General features: G+C 44.2%; 1 non-coding gene across 1 annotated transcript; it reads right to left on the reverse strand.

Moving 5' to 3' along the window:
• Positions 1 to 206: 206 nt before the first annotated feature.
• On the reverse strand, positions 207 to 279 carry Trnat-ggu (transfer RNA threonine (anticodon GGU)). The gene has a single exon. It is a non-coding gene; the product is annotated as a tRNA-Thr (tRNA).
• Between the last annotated feature and the right edge of the window lie 24441 nt (positions 280 to 24720).

Genomic DNA, 24720 nt, shown 5'->3' on the forward strand with positions numbered 1-24720 from the left:
TATATATATATATATATATATATATATATATATATATATATATATATATAGTGAATCAGAAAATGGGAAAAGAGGGGCTCGGTGAGATAAGACCGAAAATAAAGGTTGGCAGTCAAGAAAACCTCGCAAAGCAAAAGGGAGGTTGTGGTGGGTCATAGAAACAGATGAAGAATTTCTTGAGTCAGAAAAAAATTGGTGAAAAAATGCCCGCCGGGTGGGATCCGAACCCACGACCTCCAGAATACCGGTCTGGTGCGATAACCACTACGCTACCGGCGGGGCTGTTTTCCCCACCAGTTTCTCGAGTATTTATGTTAAGGTAGTTTTGTTTCCTGTACTTGGGGGTGGTAGCCAGCGCCACTCGGACTACATGGGGTGAAGGGGACCTTCTTTTAAACCCCCGGGCCGTGGCTCGAGTGCCTACGACATGTCGAGAGTGGTTGACCAGTGTTGAACCCTCTTAAGCTACCTTTGGCACCAAGACTGCCAGAACGGAGGCCCTCGCTAAGCATGTAGCGAATCAACGCTACATGTAGCGGTTCAACGCTGGTCGACACACACACACACACACACACATATACTATATATATATATATATATATATATATAAGTAAAGAGTCGGATACACAGCAAGAACAATAACAAACAATGTTTACTTACGTAGCGGCAACGGGACTTGCCTTCATCAGAGTAAAGTTGCATGATTTAAAGTTACATGATTTTAAAATCATGTAACTTTACTCTGATGTAGGCAAGTCCCGTTGCCGCTACGTAAGTAAACATTGTTTGTTATTGTTCTTGCTGTGTATCCGACTTTTTACTTATACTATTTCTGCGCGCTTTGTGAGTTTATCTTTCTCTAGATTTATATATATATATATATATATATATATATATATATATATATATATATATATATATATATATATATATATATATATATAAGATAAACGGTTAGGCTAGTGAAGGTTAAATAGAAAAAAAGGGCGCAATAAAAAACATAACAAGTTTACTTCGACAACATATCTTTACAACGACGTTTCGGACGTGGACCGTAGCCATTGGGAAAGTGCCCATCTTCTGGTGTTCAGGTTCTTCGCTGTTTCGACCGAATAGCACTGGCAATGACGACTGCAACCTTCATATGTAACCTTACCGAGTCACGAGTCCCGTATCTTTCTGTTCTGCTATATGCATTACCAGGACTCTGGTTCCAGCAGTTCGGATATGCCAATTGCTAACCCCGACCTCCGACCGCGTCTTACGTGGCGGCGGCTGGGGAAAAAAGACGTTCAACGTCTCCCGCGGTGGTTGAGGGGCGGCGCTAGTTTACCATCCCCAGAGCACTTGTAAATATAAACCCCTGCGGTTAAGTCGAGAGAGGAGACGCTGCGGGATAGCATAATTGGTCAGTGCACCGCACGCGTAATGCGGAGATATGGGTTCGATTCCCGCTTCCGTAAAAAACGGCAGATTTTTTCTCGACTGATATTTTCGCTTATTTATCACTGTATCAAAGAAACATGACAAACACACGTCATTCGGCACTATTAAATATTTCGGAAACAGTCTAATAGCACTGGCAATGATGACTGCAACCTTGATATGTGTCCTTACCGAGTCCCTCGTCCCGTATCTTTCTGATCTGCTATTCTGCTATATATATATATATATATATATATATATATATATATATATATATATATATACAAGAGAAGAAAAACTTCGAACAAGGTAAAAGCACGATTGTGGCCTACGTTTCAGCAAAGAGAACTTGCTTTCCTCAGGGCAATCTCTCGCCTGGCAGGCAGGGTTTATATAGGGGTAGGACCCCAGGTGAAAGGAGAGGGAAAGAGGGAAGGGAATTTGAGCAAGCTGATTGGTTTCGGAGTGTGTCGGGGGAGAGATTGAGGGGCCAAGCAGGTTGTCTAGTTTAAGCCGCGAAGTAGGTCACACGGAAGTCAGCTGGTGGTTGATATTCGTGGAATTTTTGGACAGAAAGGATGAGAGGGTGCTTATTGACCCGCCGCGGAGCATAGGAAAAGGATCTCAGAACCGCCGGAAGCAGACCGGGCGGTGAGGGTGGGGTCCTTATCAGAAACTATCTGCAAGCCTCAGGTCAAAAGAAAAGATAGAGACTGGGGAAAACTAACTAGGTCAAGAAAAAAATAAAAAAGGAGAAAACAAAACAGGGAGGGGAACCACATAAACCCACACACAAAAGAAAAAGCAATGGCCCGGCAACTGAAATGGCACGTGTCACCCACGGCAACATTCCTGGTACAGGCCTGTCCTGAAACTCAAAAACGAAAAGATAAAGTTAGAGTGACATACGGGGCACAAGACCACGCGGAGTAAAAAAAAAATAGAAATTAAAATAAATAAAATTGAATTCCAAAAGCAAAGGTTGGAGGCATGAGGGCGAGTATTAAGCTAGACACTAAGGAATGAAAAAAAAAAGAAAAAAAAATTAGGTGACCAGGTACAGAGCAGAGTGAACGGTCATAGTCTTTGGATGAGGTATATGCACGAAAATGCCTAATGCTGTATTCCCGGTGAATATCGCAAGGATTCCAAGTTGCCCTTAGACGCATTAATTCCAGCAGGTTCCATGGAGTTGAATTTGTGAATTAAGTAGGATTCTCGGTATTTCCTGTCCCTAGGGGACTTAAAATTTGACTGAAGTATATATACCTTAAGGTCATCAAAATTGTGGCCTGGTTGGTTGAAATGCTGCGCTACAGCTATGGAGGATTTGCTAAGAGTATCTGCCCGGTGACCATTAAGTCGTAGGCTCATAGGTTGGCTCGTTTCGCCTATATACTGTTTGTGGCACATTGAGCATTCCAACATATACACAATGTTGGATGAAGTGCACGTAAAACTTGAATTAATCTTGTGGACATAATTACTGGCTGTGCTTTTTACAACGCAGTCTGTTTGCAGGTGCCGATAAGTCTTGCATCTGGGGCGGGAGCAGCTGGCTATGACTGGTTGCTTTGAAGGCCCTGTTTTAGCATGCACTAAAATATCTTTTAGATTCCTGTTTCTCCGGTAGGTAACCCTTGGTGCTTCCGGGAAAGTCTTTTTAAGTCGGTCGTTACTGGCTAAAATGGGGTAGTACTTCCGCAGTATATTGTTTACGTTTGGGAGGGCGTTTGAAAATTTAGTTATTAGGGCAGGTGGCCTGGCGCTTTCGTTTTGCCGCTGTTTCTTGAGAACGTCATTCCTTTTGAGGTTAGACACACGTTGGTACGCCTGATCGAGCGAGCTTTCGGGGTGGTTCCTGTTCATAAGGGTGGCCTTTAGTTCGTCTAGGTGCTCTACGTAGTCACTGTCATCACTGCATACTCTTCTAAGCCTGGTGGCTTGTCCTACAAAGATCCCTTGTTTGCAGTGTCTGGGGTGATGGCTTTTATAATCTAGGTACTGCTGCCTGTCTGTTGGCTTTCTAAAAAGCGTGGTTTTAAGTTTACCGTTGTCTAGAATGACGGTAGTATCTAGGAAGTTCACTTCTTTTTCAGAATACTGGCAGGAGAATTTAATAGTCGGATGCGAAGAATTGAGATGGGATATAAACGTTTCTAGAGTCGCGCGACCGTGTTCCCAAATCATAAAGATGTCGTCTATGTAGCGGAGGTAAACCTGAGGTTTATGCGGAAAAGAGCCTAATAGGGTAGCTTCAAGTTGCCCCATGAAAATTTCATATTTTCATGGGGCAACTTGAAGCTACCCTATTAGCTGGAATTAATGCTGGAATTAATTCCAGCTGGAAGCTGGAATTAATGCGTCTAAGGGCAACTTGGAATCCTTGCGATATTCACCGGGAATACAGCATTAGGCATTTTCGTGCATATACCTCATCCAAAGACTATGACCGTTCACTCTGCTCTGTACCTGGTCACCTAATTTTTTTTTCTTTTTTTTTTCATTCCTTAGTGTCTAGCTTAATACTCGCCCTCATGCCTCCAACCTTTGCTTTTGGAATTCAATTTTATTTATTTTAATTTCTATTTTTTTTTTACTCCGCGTGGTCTTGTGCCCCGTATGTCACTCTAACTTTATCTTTTCGTTTTTGAGTTTCAGGACAGGCCTGTACCAGGAATGTTGCCGTGGGTGACACGTGCCATTTCAGTTGCCGGGCCATTGCTTTTTCTTTTGTGTGTGGGTTTATGTGGTTCCCCTCCCTGTTTTTTTTTTCTCCTTTTTTATTTTTTTCTTGACCTAGTTAGTTTACCCCCGTCTCTATCTTTTCTTTTGACCTGAGGCTTGCAGATAGTTTCTGATAAGGACCCCACCCTCACCGCCCGGTCTGCTTCCGGCGGTTCTGAGATCCTTTTCCTATACTCCGCGGCGGGTCAATAAGCACCCTCTCATCCTTTCTGTCCAAAAATTCCACGAATATCAACCACCAGCTGACTTCCGTGTGACCTACTTCGCGGCTTAAACTAGACAACCTGCTTGGCCCCTCAATCTCTCCCCCGACACACTCCGAAACCAATCAGCTTGCTCAAATTCCCTTCCCTCTTTCCCTCTCCTTTCACCTGGGGTCCTACCCCTATATAAACCCTGCCTGCCAGGCGAGAGATTGCCCTGAGGAAAGCAAGTTCTCTTTGCTGAAACGTAGGCCACAATCGTGCTTTTACCTTGTTCGAAGTTTTTCTTCTCTTGTGTTCTCTACCATCTTCAAAGTTCTACTACTCCCTATATATATATATATATATATATATATATATATATATATATATATATATATATATATATATATATATATATATATATATATATATATATATATATATATATATATATATATATATATATATATATATATATATATATATATATATATATATATATATATATATATATATATATATATATATATATATATATATATATATATATATATATATATATATATATATATATATATATATATATATATATATATATATATATATATATATATATATATATATATATATATATATATATATATATATGTATCTCCGAAGTTGGCTTGAAAAGTGGAGTAAACGAAGGGCGGTGCATGAGACTTGTACGCCACATGATCAAGACACTGCAAGCTTAGCATGGAGAGGCGCCAGGGCGAGGGTGGCCACAGTAGTGGTCCCACTAAAATGGCGGCTTCTTTCAGAGTGCCTTGCCAGGCCGATTAAGTTGTCTTCTAGGCCGGAGTCAGCTAATGTGTCGACTTCACTGGGTAGTCTCTGGTGCCTTGCGGGGACGTATACAGCCCGCTCGAGGGTCACTGTTCAAGCACGTGCTGCAGCAGATCGTTGCGGTATACGGAAATAGAGTACTTTAAGCCGGATGATTCGGAGAAAGGAACTAAAAAAAATGCAGCAGCGTTTTGACGAGAGCATGCGGAATTAATTAAGACAATAAATTAAGTGTTTTAGTGTATATCAATAGAACCTGTGATAAGAGTCAATGATACCAGCTTTAAACTTAATAACCTGTTCTTTTGACCTGCAATAAACCACCGCGAAACATGATTAAAAATTTACCCACGAAGGACATGACGCACGTGTTATCGTTTGTCACGTCGTTCGTCGGGAAGTTTTCTATGGCGTTCACGGTGGTTGCTTGAGACGACGCGGTTGTTTTTCTGCACATTCATTTCTTTATTGTCCTTTGTGCCGATGTTAGTCCGCAAAGTACTTGTTTTTAGATCCGCTTGCTTAATTCCCTTGTAAGAAGTTTTGTTTGTTTGTTGTTGTTTTTGCAGGAAGCGTAGCCGCCCTGCGTTGTGCTGCTGTCTGGCCCTCGCTTACCAAAGTTCCTTTTTTGCAGTCAGCGTTCCTGTGAGGACAAGCGTTTCCATTCATTTGTGAACCATCTGCAGTGTTATTTACACGCACCTTTTTTCCTCTTTTGGTCTACATCCAGAATGGGAATTTTTTTAGTTTGTAATTATATTTTTCTACTTTCTGGCTTTAAGAGAACACCGAAGTGCGGTAACATGCTGGCCTGCATTGCTAGATCACAGTTCAGCAAATGCAAATGTGCCACTCGCGGCTACAACAGTTGCTTAATAATGCAGAACACACCGAAAGCGTCAAAACAGGTATTACCGCATCATAAACTTGTGAGATCACCAGTGAGATCACGGTGTGTGAGATCACAAATCGTGAATATCGAAACGAGAGTGGCGCAGCTTGTCCAAGAAGTCTCAAACATGAAAGCAGGTACATCTAACTGTGAAATAAGCGTGTGCTCGACTCCTGTTGATCACATGTGTTCCAAAAAGCCCAAACGTAAATACTATTGAGCAGGTTTTTGTTTACAACTACTGGTGGTACGATTTTTTAGTTTCCATTTCGGTCGAATGTTTTGCATAGTTTTAAATACTGTAAAAAAATTAGGCTAGTTAGTGCGAGAGATATTGTCTTTTTTCACTGTTCGTGTTTGTTTACACGCGGTAACTACCCGCAAAAAGTTAGCATTACTAGAGAAAACGGGGAAATCACGAGAGGCGTTCCTACTTCTTCTCCTAGTCGGCAGCACTTTCCCTGCTGGAAATGCCTTGAATGGCTTCGTATGCGGCCCCTCTTCCCAAGTGTGGCGTGATCTTTTGCGTCCCGTAAAAATGCCATCAAACATAAAAGAGAATTGACAACGTTATTTTTTTTATTTAGAACAAACAAAGCATCGCTTACCATGGAACACAAGTCGTAACAGCTATGAATATAAATTTTAAATTGAAACAAGAAGTAATTCAACCGTTCGTGTCTCTTAAATAGGCAGGTATTTTTTTCTGACCGAAAGACAACAACAAAGGTCAAGAAGAGCAACAGAAAGAAAACGATGCGTGAGTACGCGCTTTGGCGGAACGAGGCCGTAAATAAGAGGCTTCGGTCGAAAGAAAATAGGGCCACGATTCTGGCCCTTTAAAGATAGGCTCTCGTCACGGAAGGGGGCGGACATCGCAGTGAGCCGGGTTTTTCGACGTTTCCTTACTAGCGTTTTCCTTTATACGTTTACAGATGAAACATCGAAGAGGGCACTAAGTCAAAGTCATATCGTTGGTTTCCGTCCTGCCTTACAAATTACGCCCCATTTTCTTCTGAACGTGGCACCGCTGAGAACACGCTTGGACAATTTGAAGTGATAATAAGAGGACCTCCTGAGCTGACACAATGTAGACAGTTTTTTTTTCGTGGCGCTTGAAATGTCGGCTTTGAATGTAGTAGGTAGCAATACCATGCTTGCCGTGATTGCGGCGAAGTGATTTCTCAGCTCTGTGCGAGGAATTCATCCGTTCCCGATATATTAAGTTGAGAGCAACCGGCTGCTGAAAGAGGCTCTGGTCACGCACTGCGCCAAGCGTAGACGTGCTGCTGTTATGGGCACGATCAATGCAGGCCTCGCTCGATGGCCAGCTCTGGACTTTGTATCTGTAATGTTAGGTAGATTTTAAATTTTTCTGTCGCATGGGGCTTCGCTAGACGAAACAAAAAAAAATAATTTAATTCGAAACAGGGAATCCAAGTAATAGGTTTCAAAACACACTTCATGAGCTACACGGGGGCTTCTCTCCCGTTAAGTAATGTTAAAATTAATTGTGGCCATGCGTCGGAAATTACGAAAACTCATTACGATAAGCGCTTTCGAAAAGTTGTAATGGGCTGCAGAATAATTTATATTAGCTGCGGTTGTTTGATGTGCAGCTGAATTTTGCGCGCATTGCGAGTTTGATTTTCTTTCAGCAGTCGGAAAGACACTAACGCTGCTCCAACAAGAGGGCATTTCGCAATTTTTGCGCGGTTGCAAATGGTTTATAAGCGTCTTGAATCATGGCAAAGTAGCTTCAGTGTTTCTACGCCACGTAAAACTCGGCCCACACAGCCGCTGTTCCCTAAGACATGCAGCGCACAGCCGCCTCGTGTACGCTCCCACGGTACGGACGCTTTCACGCACCGCTCGAGGATGGGCAGCCGGAGGTATGCAATGCGTATGGCGGTCCCCACGAACTACCTTTGCAAGCGAAGACATTTCGTGCTCTGCCCTGGAACCTCACAAATCTGGAATTTCATGCATCGAGAAGAACGTCGATACTACGACGTGCTAGTCTGCATTATGCCCCTAAATGTAGCAGCATCAAAGATGTAAAGAGTCCTCATAGACAAAAAAAGACGTGTAAATAACATTGAAGAGCATTAGTTAACGCAAATGAATTAACTTGACCACATAAAATATTGAAAGCTTTGCGAACATCAATGAATGTATGATGTTGCTTTATCAAGGTGCCTTCCCACCCCGAAGCGGTAGAACGACGATTCCCTTTCAACACTAGAGCTTTGTCTTTTACTTGTTTGCACTCCGTGCACTGGTGCAAGCAGTGCAGCATATGTTTGTTTTTTAACTAGGATATAGATCGAGTAGCACTCTGCGCTGGGCTGCATGAATGTGCTCTCATCTGCACCCGTTCAGCTAAAAGAAAATTCATTTCACACTTCAAGACAATATTCGTAATGTCGAGAGCAAGTCACTTGGCAGGGCCTTGTGTGTATGATACCGGTCGACGGCCAAGACCTTTTTACCTTATTGTGATGGGTTATATTTAGCTTTTCAGCCAATTTCGGGCACGGAGGTAGAAGACGGTGGCACTTTCGGTCGTGAACATTTAGCTTATGAAACATCTATCGCATGGAAATTATCGATTATCAATCGCGACAATTTCAGAAACTAAAATTAAGTTTTTAGTACAGTTTCCTGTGTCAGTGACACCTATGCTGTTAACAATGACGACTGTTCTACCCACACACCGCCCATGAAACGACCAAGACGACATCGCCCATTTTTGTGGTGCTCACATAGTTTCTTGGCCAATATTCTACCTTCAAAAGACGACAGCGGCAGTGCTGACAACCATGTTGACGTTGCAACCAACCACGTGATCAAGAGAGTGAGTGCGTTGCGCCATGGTCTCCCCACAATGCGGTGTAGCCAGCTGCGTTCTAAGAAAAACGGCAAGAAATCTAGTGACCGATGGCCCAAACAGTGCTGGCAGTATAATAGCTTAATCTCATATATATGATTCTCCATGCGTTTTCAGTTGTTACTAAGTTTTAATAAGGCGAGCCGAACGGCATCGTGCTGCTCCGAGCCTATGGTGTTCCTCGCCAAGGTACGCGCATGTCCGGAGAATCCGCGTTGAGCCCAATTTTTCGTGCGAATGAGCACGTGAACAAAGGATCTTCGCTGTTTGGCGAACCGTTTGGACGTGCCTCACACCATTCCGCTGTTTTCCATGCTTTAGGTGAGGCTGCTCCCACCTGCCATAGTTCAAAACCGAGCCACAACCACTGCTTCAAGCGCGGGCGCTCTTCAGGGGGCGCTCGTACTTGTATTCTGCTTCTGCTCGCAACATGATCCCATAAGCATGCCCAAATTTTCTTGTTGAGAACGGATGACTCAGCCATCGTTGCCCGAGCAGCTAGATACACGTGCCCACACAACCTCCCGCTGCTCATCGAGTCCTGCGACCGCATCCTAACGTGTCACGAACGTGCTGCAGGTCTTCCGCGCGTCCATTATTCTGAAGTGGCCCTACAGTATTATGGGAGCCATCCTCCTACCGTCCGCACCGCAACTGTTTCCCGATTTTGTGGTTTCGTTAGAGAAAGCAAGGCAAAGCGGGTTATAAAACTTTGCGACGCTTTAAAGTGAAGGTTTCTTAGAGTGTGACTATCACCCTCGCGGAACTGAGCGCCACCCGTCGTGCCTGGAGATCTGAGCTCACAATCTAAATTTGGCTTCAATTAATTGACGTCAAAAGGTCGCCGAAAAGCTGTCGTATTCGCTAAGCTACTCTTTTGTGTTAAAAGTGTAGGGAGTATGCGCTTGCGTAAGGTCAAACCATGCTTGTAGGTGAATTGACCACAAGTATGACTACACGTAAAGTTAATATATTAGAGAGACAAATGCATTTTGCTTGCGGTTAGTGATACGGATGCCTACCACTTTATTCTTACTCCGGAGTAAGAGTAGGAGGGCGATCTATAACCAGACGCTAATGCTTTCCTCAGTGCGTTCAATTTTTCTCGCGGTGTCGCAATGCCCATCACAACCATCCTTATCCCAATCTATCACGGCTCTCTGTCGTGCTTTTTTACCGTTTACTGCAGCCTAAAGAACGTATCCAGTCAAGCGATATTGCACGCCTATCTCTCAAGAAAGCCGAACAGTGTTTCATTACGAGTGCCTGCTGCATGTGACTCCAATGTTCAAAAGGTTTTTATTAAGACAAGCTCTGTCTCGAGATTTACAACGCCTTAGTTTGCATTAGACGCTCTTTGAGCCCGATGGTTGGCAGCCTAGGTTTCCCCATCCTCTTTCTTGACACAAAGTTCATTTATTTGCCGCCTAATCGTCTGCGGTCAATGCAATGCAGCTTTTGACGATAGCCGAAATCTAAATGAAAAATTTTTCCTGCAGCCGTGACTCAGCTCGTTACTGTCGACAGCCCTGATACCCATCGTCTTAAAGAAAGTTGTCTCTTCAACTCTCTCTATCTCTCGGCTGCATATCTACTGAAATGTGGCAAAGGAGGGCTGTACCTTGTAAAACTAAAAATTCCTGAAGCTCTGTGGTAATCCCCACAAGTTTCGGCAAATAAAACGTCATTCGAGCAGAGCAGCCGAATAAAACTTGCTGCTTAATGTGGCGACAAGCGTCTTCATCTTCACGTTGTATGTTCGCTTCCTTACCCGGTAAAACATTGAGCTCATGAACTTTAATTTTACTTGAATAAGGACGTAATTTTACTTGAATTAGCGGCCAATTGAAACGGCAGTCAGGAACATATCAACCTTCTATATGGCTAAGTTAGAAATGTACGCCCGCTGGTTGCTTACATAAAAGTTTTTGGCTTGTATAAATGATGACCGCTACATAGATGAAGCGCGACAGCGCTGGACAATGATGCTTACAAATACAGTCACTGGCATTCAGAGAAAATTTCGCGGAACTGAAAGTGCGTGACCATTCTGCTCCCCGAAGGGTTTTCACACAAAAATAAAAGTAGCCAAGAGAGTAATCGCCAAAGCAATCCATGACTGGGAAAGCTAGCAATAATAAAAACACAGGCTCACTAAATAAAAAGAAAAAAAGGGGGCGCTTAAGCCTCTCATTTAAGCGTGGAACGCGAGAGTGTTATAGGGGCCCGGTCGTATCAATGATGAGGAAGGCTCTATACCGCACCCGGCATATATACAGCGCGCCCCTTGCATGTGTATGAAAGTTGAGCGTGCGCTGCGTTTCATTTCACCCTTGCGCTGACGTCATCTTACCCCTTAGCGGCGCCCGCGAGCGGTGAGAACTTTCCGCTGCTTTTCGCACGCCACCTGTCGGGGCAGGGGTGTAACACCAAGAGCTCACCGCCGCGGTGGCTCAGTGGCTAAGGCGTTGCGCTGGTGAGCACGAGGTCACGGGCTCGATTCCCGGCCGCGGAGGCCTCTTTTCTGATGGAGGCGAAAAGTAAAAACGCCGGTGTGTTCGAGATTTCGGCGCACGTTAAAGATCCCTAGGGTGGTCAAAGTTAATCCGGAGCCCCCCCCCCCACGGTGCGCCTCATCGCCTGCGTTGCGTCGGCGCGTTAAACCCTACAATCAAACAACACCAAGAGCTCCATTTCTCGCTCGCGGCGTCCGGCCACCGACGGCACCAACTTTTCTTCGACCCGCCGCGGTGGCTCAGTGGCTAAGGCGTTGCGCTGCTGAGCACGAGGTCGCGGGTTCGATTCCAGGCCGCGGCGGCCGCTTTTCTGATGGAGGCGAAAAGCAAAAACGCCCGTGTGTGCGAGATTTCGGCGCACGTTAAAGATCCCCAGGTGGTCAAAATTAATCCGGAGCCCTCCACTACGGCGCGCCTCATCGCCTGCGTTGCGTCGGCGCGTTAAACCCTACAATCAATCAATCAATCAAATCAATCAACTTTTCTTCGACACGGGGCCCTTGACGCTACGCGCCAATCTCGCGTTCATTTACCTACGTTCGTCTTTGTTTAAAGGGAACCGGTCTCCCCTACAAATCTATGCGCCCTTCCTGAGTGCAATCTAGTGCAATAATCACCCAGTAATGCTTTATATTCATGTTTCCCAAAGATTTGATCTGGAGTCTTGGGGAACGTTGCGGAATCTCATCGCCATATCAATGTACTCAGTTATCGCAAATAAAAGCAATAATAACCGTTAAATGGAAGAAATATGAAAGCCGGAAATAAATAACAATTATTTTATCTTCAAAACTAAGGTCCACCGGCACTCCGTCACATGTTCTTTGTTTCAAGATAAAACGGGTAGTTAATTTTTTTCCTTATACACTCGTTCACAGTCGAAATAAGACGCTGTATTATACAAAAAAAAATGCAACCAGCTTGACAGATAGTCTAAACGTAGTTCCAGAAATGACACCGTTAACACAGACTTACTTGCAAGTCATTTACTTTCCGTTCAGGTCATTTACCTACGTTCGTGTACCTTAGTACACGCAAAAAAGTAATATTTTTATGGCGGCTTACAAGTACTTGAGCTTCAAAAATAGTAGGAGCTTTTTTGGGGGCACTAGTTGTTTTCACGCAAAAAAAAAACTGTTTACGGTTGCTGCAAACACAAATTCGACCCTCTTCCATTGCCTAAAAAACGGCGATCACATTTCTCCATTACGGGGATGCCATTTGGAGGATGCGAAGGCGAAAACAACAGCAGAACAAAAAAATATGCATCCCTCCGTCTAACGACGACGATGATTCAACGCGACGCTTTCTCTTGATGTATTTTTGGTTGGTCAATTCTACACTGCGAGTAAGTGCTACTCTCGAGGTATGCACCGCTTTTCTAGGATACCCACACCAACTCTCGGGTGCGCGCACCGTAGGCCTAACATTTCGTTTGGGGTGTACGGCGCCAATCGGTACCTGCTGCTTGGCGTTCAGTAAGCAATTTTTTCAGTGGGTGCCGGTTTAAGATGTTGAACCCCAAGATGTGACGTGAGGTCTGACGTCCTAAACCTCAAAATCGGAAGATGCCTAACATTAAGTGGCTAGCAGCCTCACGGCACGTAGAGCAACGCCATTCTTCTCGTGACGGGTTCGTTGGTTGTCGTCTAAATTTTCCAAACCGCTTCGACTATGTTGAAACAGAGCAATCGGATAGACGCCGGCTTCACGACGCAGGGGACCCATGTTCGATTGCGGCCCCAGGAGGGTTTTTTTCTTTCACTTTACCCACAATCATTCTTCACTCATCATCATCATAACATAAAGTTGGCTTTCCTGCAGGCGTATAGGTGTTTTCTAGTCAGCACCGCCAAGCGATGCATGACGTGATCTAGGGTCATGTTTGAAGCTATTACCACCCCTGGTGGTAACACGCATTTATTTTATGCACATGGGATACAAAGACGCCATGTTACGCTTTAGCGAATTTTAGCGCCAATTTAACCGCTCAGAACCGCTTGATCTCGTAGTGTAGTTGTTCCGCTCCTGCGAAGCAAACATCCTATACCGGGTTCAAATCATGTTACCGCTTTCTTTTTTCATTTTCAAGGGTTTGTCATATTTTAATATTAACATTTGTTATCACGCATATAATCCATTTATGATATCTTCATGCATTATAAATGGGCTTTCGGCTATTTTCATTGCATCTTGGTCAGTTTCAGCTACTCTTCTTGTACGCTTTTGCGGGTTTGCCCCTTTTACGTCGATTGTCGGGTATTTCTGTTGAATATTTTTCAACACCACAGTTTTTAACCATTGTAAGTCCGTTTTGGCTGTTATTTATTTCTATTCGGGTGGTTTTGCATGCTTTAGGTATGTTTATGCTGTGATATAACCCATAGCAGGCTCAGATGACGGCTGGCTGTACTGTCTAGGAAACGCATACACGCTTCCTGCCGGGCCTATCGGCGTACAACGCATCAGTGAGGACACTAAGGCTTCGTTTTAAAAACATGTATCTCGCGAAAAGCGCCCGGAGAGGCGGCAGGAATGCAGGCGCCTTGCCACGTTTCGCCACACCCCTAGATAGAAATTCAATGCTCGCCAACGCAGCCGGCGAATTTCTTTTTCGCTCTTGTCGCTGGCACAAATGCGAAGCGATAAATCTTGACTTCGTTATTCTTGCAACATGACAACGTAAATGCCGGCATTGTGCATTTTTCTTCGAAGTAGCCAGTGAAATTGTGACAGAAGAAGAAGTGGTCTGAACGATTGAGTGAATACTTTTTCTCCCTTTCTACTAGCCCGGTTCTTTTTTACATATTTTGAGCTCTTCTGCTTGAAGGAATTCCGAAACTGGCTGAATAAAACCCTTCGCATGTGTGGATGGAAGGGCAGGGAAAACTATGACAACTTACCAACATAGCGCTGTTATTTATAGAGCGTAAAAAACCGTGCTACCACAAACTGATAAAAGATCAATAAATAGTGACGATACTTCCACCATTACACCACGGGGATAAAATATGATGAAATTTTAAGGACTGAGAGAATGAAGGACAATCGCCCGAGCCGGTTTACGAAATCCATGTTGCTCGTTTAGTGATATCATAACCCAACACTGACACTTTCATAAGGCATTTTCGAAAGGGTTTAAACTGTTGAAAAAACCGCTTTTGTTCAATCTCATTTCTTCCAGGGCTGCTTTTCAGCCCCTGATAAAATGAGAAACAGGCGCAAGAGAATGCTAATGAAGCCTTGGGTATCCGACCGCGGCTGTAAATCACTGCAATGCAGGATAAATAAATTGCCTGTCGGTGTATGCCTGGACATTTTTTTATTATCGTAAACTTCATCTTGAAGTTGACAAAGGGCAAGTAGACATCTAATGTCTTAGGTCTAAGATTGCGACAGAGAAGTTATTTATCATTCAATTGTTACAGCAAAAAGAGAGCACATGAGGACCACCATCCGGTAGCAATGAGCTTTTTGTGATGTATTCTTGGGCGTAAAGTATAAAACGATCATAAAATCATGCCTGTCTCCATCATTATGAACCCAGGTTAAAGCAACCGCGAGGGAGCCCAATTTGCTTATATACGCATCAATATCAGTGAGGTTTCTGTCGGCGTTCGTTAACACTTACTCGCACGCTCCCAACAACTTCGCAAAATAATTTTTATATAAATATTTATGACCTTAAATTAAAAAATAAATAATGATGCAGTGAGGACTCGCGCAGCCGCAAGCGCGAATATTCGCCGAATGCCTTGCTTTGCCTTTCTTCGTCTGTACCGAAAAGTATTGCGAAAACACAAAATAGTTCGCTGGTTTCCCTGACGGCGCCGTCCGGTTTCGCAACAGTGGCTAGTAGGAACCGGTTGTGCGCAACGAGCAGGAGGTGTTGACTTTTCGCTAGACTGAGTTTATAGGCCTGGGTAAACTCTTATTTCGGTGTTGAAGTTGGGACGCCGTATTTACCCCCTATTTCTTGCGCTTTTTATCCTCCTCGTCCTCCTCCTTGTACACCTTCCCCTTCCTCTCCTTTTTTCTCTTCCTCTGAAAGTAGGTGCTCTCAGAGCTCCATTCCTTGCATCGTCCGCAAACATAGAAACGGACAAATCCTGGCCTTCAAATGTGCTCGTGCGCATTACGAACTGCACTCCCGCCTTCATTTCGAGAATGCGATCTCGCTGCGAATTTTTCCCGTTGACTTCTGCCCCAAAATGCCCGAAAACATAGTTGTGTGCCGGAAAAAAAAAACGAGAAGAGAGGACACCGGCAAAGCGACCTCCACAAAACTCAGGACTATTCTAAAGAAAAGTAGTTTTATAAGGAAACCAGAATGAAATAAAACCAGCAAGCCTCACAGCACAGTATAAATGAAAGCCGCATTAACAACTTTTAAAATCCCCGTCCTGGGATCGGTGGCGAAAGCAACATCGGTATTCCAAGCCGCTTTTCTTCGAGCTTTGCAGCTTTTGTATCTGCAGTGCCCCGAGGATTGCCCTTAGGGCCTTCCTCGTCGAGTTCGAAGCCGTTAAGCATGTTTAATCGTGGAATAAAAGCCTGGACAGGTAAGTAAAGAAAGGTTCAAGGCATCCGGAGCAGGGAAGGTAGTTAGCAGTCGTAACAAAAAGCAGTAACCGGGCACATAAACAGACGCAAAGATGATACTCGGTTTTATTTTAAGTGCAGAACACTTAAGGGGCCCGCCTTGTCGTCGTAGCTCACTCGCTGGTCCCAAGTAGAGCCACACGGCATTCTGTTGTCGCGTCTTCCACAGAGGCTTCGAAAGCCGAGCGGTTTATATAGTCATAAGCGTTCGAAACTTGTGGACCACTGGCGCTTGTCATACACCTCCCCGTTGTTTAGCGCAAAGAAATCTGCAGGTACATTCGAGGCAAAATATGCGTAATTAACCGCCAGCGCCCGCGATCATTTAGTTAGAAACGCTCGTTGAGTCGGTTTTGACGATAGTAAGCGAAAGAAAGTGGTAATGTAAAGCCGGCGCGTGCGGGAGGAAAAGCGAGCACAAAAAGAAAAGAACTCCCACTGGCGCAGTTTCAGGCAGGGGGCACGCGAGCACTGTGAAGGTGGGAAATTTGAATTGTAATGGGTGGTTGCAGTGAGCGGATGACGGCGCTACAGCCCATTATGGCGAATCCCTGCTCTTCCCTTCCGACAACTTTCACGTTGAGTGGAACGGCCTTAATTTTATTAAGTGCGAATGCACTTCTTAAGCGAGCCTGAAGCGTCCGCCGCCGTCCGCATAGCAAAAGCTGTGGGTACGCGCGCTCCTCGTCTTCCTTGGCAACGGGGGTAGATGGGCGCGCGCTGCCTGGCCGCTGACATGGCATATAACCACGTGGGGGATTGGCCAGGAATCTCCTCGTCTTCCTTGGCAACGGGGGGAGATGGGCGCGCGCTGCCTGGCCGCTGACATGGCACATACCCACGTGGGGGATTGGCCAAGAATCGGGCGTGAGAAGGGCTAATGCACCTGCTTAAAGGAGTACTGACACGAAATTTCAAAGCTGAGATCCGCTCTAGCAATCAAGTACAACGACAACACAAATAGGTGTCTGTGAATAAATGCATCTTTCTTTCTTTGTAGTTGTGTGTGTGTGTGTGATCTCTCTTTCGCGAACATTACCGAACCGCGCAAATTCAACTCGTGCATTCGCACTTTCACATTCTTCCCTCGGGGAAATGCGGGGCATTTTTTTAAGTTTCCTACAAACAGGCTCAGAAAATATATGAAGGGAGAGAAAATGTTACGATATCTCGGAAACGATGAATTTCGGGTTTAAAACATGCGGTAGTAAATTGTAAGTTCGCCTATCCCGCGGAATCAATACCACTTCCGAAAGAAGCACTTGCGTATTCGCGGGGAAAATGCGAGAGGCGTTGAACGCTGCATCGCCGTGGCACAGCTTTTCTCACTACGAATAGTTACATCACCAGTTCTTAATGACATAGAGGGTTGACGGAGCCCAATTTATTCCGTTCCCGAAATGAACAACATATAGAGTCCCATTAATGCAATATAACTTTGTCTCGATTTTTTTATTACTGAGCACCAGTGTTTAACAATACGAAACTATGAGCTAGTACAAATGATGAAACAAACTGTCCGCTACCGTTTGTTTCTTTCTGTATCGCTTCAAATGCTCCGCGTTGGTCGACAAGTGTGGTGAAATTTATAAGCGAGCAAATGTTAGGGCAATCATTGTATCTGACGTATAAGCTATATCTCTATGACAGCAAGCGGAAAAGGTACCCAACATGTTGCCGCAATTGACTACGGGACACAGCCAGCGCTGAAATCACTAATTACAGGTTGGAGAATTGGACGTTGTAAAGCAAGATGTTCCGGGGTGAGGAGGTAAGACCAGCCAGGCGTAGAGGAAATGAGGCATGTTCCGGCTCCCATGCGGGGTTGAGCTTCAAGGATGGCAGAGGTTGTCGGTGGTCTTTCCGTTGACGCGATCGAGGTTGGCCGATGACGTGGCGTTCCGCCTCGTAGTCTCGCTCACCCGAAGCCCACAGTGCGTTGTCGACACTACCACTTCGCTTCTAGTCTTGCAGGCGAGGATGACAATCTGGCTCGGCGTTAACGTTCCCTGGGCGTTGGCGACCATCCGAGGACTCGTCGATCGTCTGGTTTCTCCTCCCTCCGACTTTCCACCGCTCTTTGGCGTCCTCGCCCCCTCTTCTTTTTTTCGCCACTCGCTGTTCGCTGACATCGACACGAGCGGCTCTTTCTCTTCAGTTCTTCGCGCTGCGAAAAGCGCCACCTTACAGACGTGCATCTCGATTTCGCACAATTTACAATTTCGTCTATGTAGCAGTACTGCGCACAAAGTCTGTAGACGAACTAATAAGAAAAAAATTGGTAGCTGATAATGCGCCTTCTCGGGGTGGCACTGAAAATTTGTTCGCTAGTTTTAGAAAATTTTAAACATTTATTTGTAATCGACAGTGTCGCAGCACACGTAAACCCATTCCACTCTATTTATATGCCACCGCCATCTGCCCCGGACGGCTGCAGTCGTTTAGCTGGTGTTATATTCCTTAGCGCTGTGTTTTGCAAGCAGGCGAAAAAGAAAGAAAGAATAAGGAACATATTAGTGTGGCCTCATATTACGCTGCACGAGGCACGGAATAAATTGCTACTAACGATTGAATGCTCGGTTTCTTCTACTCCCATTATCGATCGGACAATTTCAAAATTGCTTCTTCTTGGGAGCGCCGCAAAAACGTGTCTTCTTGGAGAGCACCCGCAAAGGTTTCCCCCTCTTGGAAAATGAGATAACTCCGCTCCATTCTTAGCCATTACTTTTTTTGGGGGGTTAAACTTTCCCCTTAAAATTATTGCATAATATTTTCTACGTGGCTGGTCCATACGCCCTAATAGGTTTTGGATTGAGTCTCTCCAGTTTTGTATTTTTGTGTTCGAATGACTTCATACAGCATTAGGTGATGCGCTTGAAAGGTATCAAACTTGCTACAAAACACTGAAAGAGGTATGATAAAGTCAAACAGCTTTAAACAACCTTGTGAAATTTTTTTTCCAGAACACCGGCTGCTGCGCAACGAAAAGACGAGCACTTGAAAAAGACAGGCTAAACATTGTTTTTTTATTTCTGCGCTGAACTGCGGCCTAAAAAAAGAGATAGAAGAATAGACATGCATCTGCGCCTCTTGAAAACATGGAAAATTCAGCAAATGGTTTACGAACGTTGGAAGAACACCCGTGACCACTTTCTGTTTATGACGTATAAATATGATATTCTGTCTCATTCTTGGAATTTCTACCTTTGGCTCGTACTTTTTCGTACCAGAAAAATAGAGTGCTTGGCTTCCACCCAATTGTGTACGTTCGCTCTCCTTTGACATCCGTTCGGAAAACTTGTAGGCTTTTGTTGTGGGACATCTCAACTTAAATTTTCGAGTTAGAAACAAACAGAGCTTTCTTTTGGTAAGGGGGTTGGCCATTCTTGGCCCCATCATCTGTGTGGTGTCAGAGTCTTCAATACCAGGGGAGGCAACACGATTAGAGTTTTTAAGAAACGCTTACTTTCCGAACACGTACCGTGCTCATTTGGGGCAGCGTGCACTTAAATTGCCCTGATTATTTATCCTAATCTGTAAAAAACAAAAATACCCAATTGAAAAGTGCCCGGGATACTTCAACGGCCGCTGATATCGTCATATTTTATCTTGTGGCTGTTAACACGTAGGGTTGTTTGTTTTCGGGTTTTATTTTTTATTTATATCAGGGGGGAAGGGGGGTCTAAACATCCGGCTGCTATTTATCAAAATGATAGTCGGGAAGAAATCGGGTTTCTTTGTTAAATCATTACGAAATTAGGGTTTCTTTCAGGTTAAATCTTCAGATGCACTCAGTTTATTTTACCAGAAGGTAAGATGAGCTTAACTCTAACACGTTAAAATTGGTATTTTTTTTTTCAAGCTGGTTATCGGGGAGACATCAGTGTTTTCTAGCAAATACTGTCCAAAATTTGGTGTTTCTTTGGAAATAAATCAGTAATGATGACAGTAAGGAGCATTGACAACTTCTATGAAATGAAACATTTTATTCGCGAAAAGCTGGTCTTAGATTTTTTACACATCCTTATTTACATACATTATCATCTGTATGCTAAACATGTAAGTCTTGAGTGAAGACCTTTCCGATCGTTGAGCGTATCTCAGCCGGGAGAAATTTCATATAACAGCTTCCATTAACTAGGCACGGTGTCACTGCAGCACTAGGACTACTACGAGACCGGGGCGACGTCTCGTAGTAGTACCTAATTTATATATTCATAGAAAGAACGAAAAGTCATACCAAGGTTATTAAGAGCGGTAGAGTCATGACAATTCTCAAAAAGTTCGAAAGCTGTCTTTGGAGCTTGCTTCCAGCAAGTATACTGGTTGAGAATGGCGTACTGATTGTGTAGATCGCCAATTTAAAAGGTCAATTCGGGGAGAAATCTGGTTTAACCCGATTCTCCAGACACATGTTCGGTGTGTAAAAATCGGACAAAATCTCGCTTTAACCAAAGCCAAACACCCCTATTAACACGTCAACTAGTGACTGTTCAAACTTCATGGAAGTACCGAAAGAGCGTAATTCAATATTTACGGCAGAATGTGACCCTACGTGTTCGGGACTTATTTTAGTATGTCTTACAACAGGACACGCTTGCGCAGCATATGTGCATAAGGTGAATCCTGAGCAGCCGTCGCGGTTTATAGTGAAGTAGTGACATGGGAAAATTAAATATTATCTCCTGTGAGCACGTGTAGGCCTTAGTTCCTATCATATTATGCAGCGGTTTCATCATTTCCCACCCCGAAATTTTTGAGCTGGTAAGCCTGTTATTTGATATAGATGTGCGGTGGCAAAGCCATGATTGCTACTTTAAATTTCCCCTCCTTTCCTGAAACATATTTGCATCAATACCGTGCTTTACGATGCCGTACGTCGCATAAAACAATTTGCGACTCTTTTTATACTACCAACTCCAAGGTAAAGTAATATCGATAACCTCAGAGACACCACAATAGGGTTTGAAAACACCTGCAATTCTTAATGTCTCAGTAGGCAAAAATTAAACATTTAGTTTCATTCTGGCGGAACAAAATTGCATTTCCGCGTAGCTGAATAGTGATTAGTTTCTGAATGAGAAAGCAGGAGGAGGATGAGAATGAGAAAGAATAAAAAAGCTAACAAAAAGATCTATATTTTTTGAAGTAGCTCAGGAAACTAAGGGCCGTATTCCGAGTCCCTCATCCACTCTATTTGCTCCCTCCACTCGACTGAGGGGAGGATTCCGCAATGCTTATGCACGGGGAAATCGATCTCAAGGATCTTCTACAGTGGAGGCTTGAGTGGAGGAAGGATTCAGAATACCAGCGTAAGACTGTGCGCGAAACTTGTTCAATGTGCACTCACAACCAACTCAGGGCTGTAAAAAGTTCCTTACAATTCACTTCGCTCTTGAGACTATGAGAATCCGCCAAGTATAAAGATTTACGAAAATGATTAATTCTATGTGACCTGTAGTGATCAATGAGAAGCTACTTGAACGTAACCAGAAAAGTAAACGTGAGTAGAGAGTGGAGCGAAAAGAATGAAGGAGAGCACGCTTTGTCTACGTTTGTGGCGAGAGCACGGGTAATTTTGAGGTGTACCTTTAAAAACAAAACAAAAAGGTGCTGGCGCAAACTGTTGCTTACGACTAAAGCCAATCTTTCAAATTTGCTTTCATACGCCTACCAGTTATCTTCATTTTCTGAAATATTCGGCTTGCTATCGGTTTACTTTTTGTACATTGAATGTCCAGGTTCAATAACAGACAAACTATAATCCGTCCTTTCTATCCGTGATAGCGAAATGCAATTTTCTCTCTGGCTCCTTCAAAACTGACCAGCCTCGCAAAACTGCCCGGTTTTCGAAATTTAACCAAAAAATTACACCTGCAGTATTCGTGTTGCAAAAGTGTTTGACATTGAAAAGGTAGTTAAGAGCAGCGTATTTTATTTGCAATTGAGTGCAAGGTTTCCAGCCAGGACATTTGCGGTGGCAGTGCACGAATATTCTTTCGTTACACAGAGGCAATCCTCATATATTTGCGGGTGGAATTTGAGGCATGCCAGTATGCTGCAATGAATCGACTTTATAGACAAGTTAGTTGAGATGAATGGATCGAATTTTTGGCACCATTTTATCTCGAAGATATAAGTGGAAGAACGTGAGTTGCGGACTGCAATACGAAGCACTGCCTAGCATTGACAGTAAGGAAGAACTTCTAAAAGTAACTGCAGGCTTTTGAAGTGGCCGGTAGGCGCCAGCAGTGATGACTGCACGGCCGAGTCATCGACGCGAGCGGGACCGCTGTCAGCGGGGTGACGTCTTGTTGTAGTACCTAATTGATATATTCAGAGAGAGAATTGAAAGTTGTACTAAGGTTACTATTATATGACACACACCTGCATTTGGCGCGTTGGGGGAAGGGGGCACACGTGGGAGGACAATGCGAAGAGAGACCGTGCTGAACTTTCCCACCACCTTTTCCTTCCAACCACAGGCGCCAGTCCAGTAGTGGTTACCGGATTTTCAAACTTCAGAGGGCGTTTGAAGCAAACACCTCCGCTGCCGCAAAAAAAAAGGCTTACCCGCCAGCAAATGCTACTTTTGGTTGTATCATTCGGGTTTAGTCACCAGTTTCATCTAGCACGGCGCATGCACGGTCACCATACGAAAAACAGCAAAAGAAAAGTAAACAAGCTGCAGAAAACAAGATAAGATTGGAGCTATGTACTAAGAGAAGCTTCTTCTAGCAACAAAGCCGTAAAACCATTTAAGAACTTTTGAACTGGCTATCGCTCTGTAGGCAAAATGGAAAATCAAGAAAACGAAAATTAGCAGGACTTACAAAAATATTACGGCTTCCAATGCCTTGCTGAATTTTCAGAGCCACGGAATTCTATTTTCCCTAATAATTAAAATAAAGAAGAACAAGATACTTGAAATATGGCTATGTAAAACCCCCTCGTAGAAAATAATAACAAAGATATGGCTATGTAAAACGCCCTCGTAGAAAATAATACCAAAGAAGCATTGAAGCACACGTATCAGAACACAGAACACGAAGCACGGAACGCGAAACACCGTGCACAGAACCGAAACAGAATGCATACAAATGGTTACCGAGGTGGCAGCGAGAAAAGTAAGCACAAGCATAGTGTGTATCCAATGGGAATTGGAGTGCTGTGCCTCACTAAATGTCCATTTGGAGAGACATACGCGCCAACTCCGCGAGGTTCGGGGTACAGACTCATTTGAAGCGAAAAGTAATCCTAATCTCGTATACGTTTCGCAGATGTTTGCCATAATTATCGAGCTGACTACATAATCTGAAAATCAACTGCTCGATGAGCAGACGGATAAGGAGGGAAAAGTAGCCGTACCGAGAGATTCCAGGAAAAAGCAGCGAGTTAGAGCCTAGGTTTTCCTCGTTTCATGCGAAACCCACCACATTCCGTTTCCAAATCACTGCAGGTTGGGCACTTCTTGTTACCCCTACCGCTGACTAGTGGTTAGCTTTTAACACTGCCGCAATCTTCTTGGTCCACTTTTAAAACTACATTTCTGTTCAGGCCTCTATGGTCTTGCGGTTAGCGTCACGGGTAGTAACATGTTCAGTTGCAGGATTTTTGTATTGGAAAAATGCTCCTGTAAATAAATTCTACGCGCAGATTTCGTTGAGAGGGCAGGTTTGGTTTCCTTTATGTCGTTTTAAGGGCGAAGAAGAGCCTATATAATTAAAGTTCTAGATCACACCGGAACTTTCCGGCCTACGTTTGGCTTGGAAATGATTGTAGGGTTTAACGCGCCAATGCAGCGCAGGTGATGAGGGACGCCGTAGTGGAGGGCTCCGGATTAATTTTGACCACCTGGGGATCTTGAACGTGCGCCGAAATCTCGCACACATGGGCGTTTTTTGCTTTTCGCCTCCATCAGAAAAGCGGCCGCCGCGGTCGGGAATCGAACCAGCATCCTCGTGCTCAGCAACACAGCGCCTTAGCCACTGAGCCACCGCGGCGGGTATGTGGCTTGGAAACGAAATGTCTCGTCAAAACCAAATTGGTTGAAAAGCACACCGAACTTTATATACGATGGGTTGTGGCACACTCACAAAGTAAAGCAAAAAAACTGCGCAATTTGAGACGGCCACAACACGTGAGGAAACACAGGACAGGCACAGACTTGCAACTAACATTTATTACACAAAGGTAACATAGGTACACCCGAAACCACCGCCACTGCACATGCGCAAAACAATACGATAGCACTTGCATAACAATAAAAATAAACAACTTAACTCCGGTCATCAGTAAACTTCATCTTACTGTTGTGCAACCAGATCGACGTTTCACTGACGCACTCATGACCCAAATTTTTTTATGTAATATGCCTCTCGTATCTCTCTCCCCAGCTATCACGGCACCGACACAAGACCTTGACCTCCTTCAAGAGTGGCTTACACGGCTTACATGTGCATGCACGCCGAGCAGTGGGTGGGGCGATGCCCGCTTGCGCTGGTCTGTATCGATAATTCATGCTCTCGTAATCTCCCATTCACGCATCTTCCCGTTTGGCCCATGTAAACCTTGCCACATGTCAGCGGTATTTGATAAACAACCCCAATGCAGCAATCTATATTTATCAAATAC

This window comes from Haemaphysalis longicornis, unplaced genomic scaffold (assembly GCF_048455015.1).
Source record: "Haemaphysalis longicornis isolate Haplotype H1 unplaced genomic scaffold, Haemaphysalis longicornis Haplotype H1 scaffold_2, whole genome shotgun sequence".
In the NCBI taxonomy this organism is placed as follows: Eukaryota; Metazoa; Arthropoda; class Arachnida; order Ixodida; family Ixodidae; genus Haemaphysalis; species Haemaphysalis longicornis.